The sequence below is a fragment of the Semicossyphus pulcher genome, unplaced genomic scaffold (genome assembly GCF_022749685.1).
Source record: "Semicossyphus pulcher isolate SPU_LCO1_2020_fin unplaced genomic scaffold, fSemPul1.0.p SCAF_9, whole genome shotgun sequence".
Lineage (NCBI taxonomy): Eukaryota > Metazoa > Chordata > Actinopteri > Labriformes > Labridae > Semicossyphus > Semicossyphus pulcher.
Genome location: NW_027211770.1, coordinates 4,051,006 through 4,052,076, shown reverse-complemented (window position 1 = coordinate 4,052,076; position 1,071 = coordinate 4,051,006).

Sequence of the window (1,071 nt, the reverse complement as noted above, 5' to 3'; positions counted from 1 at the left end):
TGTCACTTTAAAGACGCTGCTGCTGCTGAGGATCAGCATCTGTTCTGCTAAGTACTTAATCCTCATGACTGTGCATGACACACTGAGGAAACTAACAACCTCTGCTGCACGTAGTTATAAATACATCCTGTGGATTGACCGTGCTGGTGTTTGCTCAGCTGCTTTAAAAGTTGCTCAGAGAAATCTAGATCACCAAATGTAACTAAAGTACGGAATAAATACGTGGAGATCTCGAGAAAACAACCAGAAATTACTTGTTATCACAAGAAAATGGAGTAAAGATGTATGGATACATGTCCCCTCACGGCTTCTGTACTAAACCCCTTCAGCTCTTTAGCTCTGTAACAAAGCAGGACAAGACTAATACCTTTAAAAAATATTTATATGTTGAAAACATTACCTTTAGATAAGAAAGTCTGAGGTTACTTTTCAAGTTTTTAGAAATAGATCGGTCTTTAGAAATAGGCTGATCCTCACAATTGCCAGAGATGGATTTCTAATGATTTTAATGGTTTTTGTGAACCCCCTCGACCTACAGCCACCGTCTGGCGGTATTACTGCATTACAACCAGGCGCCGGTAAAAAACAATGGATTAATATGTTTTAAAGATGGACTTTTCTATTTCTTGTATACATTAATGACTACTCGAAATTATGACCCATCCCTAGTTTTTACAGGGGCAAATGTGAGTGAATCTCTTTGTATTACAAGCACAATTCCCCCCGTATGTAGAATATTGATATAATAAATCTTGTGCTTTCAGATTTTACTGGAGAAGAGCTAAACTAATATAGGTGTGCTGATATTATTGGGCTGCTATGGGCCTATCACAGAAATATCGGTATCTTAGTAAACTTTTTCCGATATGTGCTGATATGAAAACTTCCTTTCCAGAAATGTAATAGAGAAAATAATACTCATAGTTTACAATCCCCTCAGCACTGTCTGCAGTAGTAATAAAGTCAGTGAATTCAGCATATCCCAGTTAATACATGAAAAACATAATTTATTTTCACTATACTTTAAGTTACAATAATTTAAATAACAAATGAAAACAACAAAATGTACTT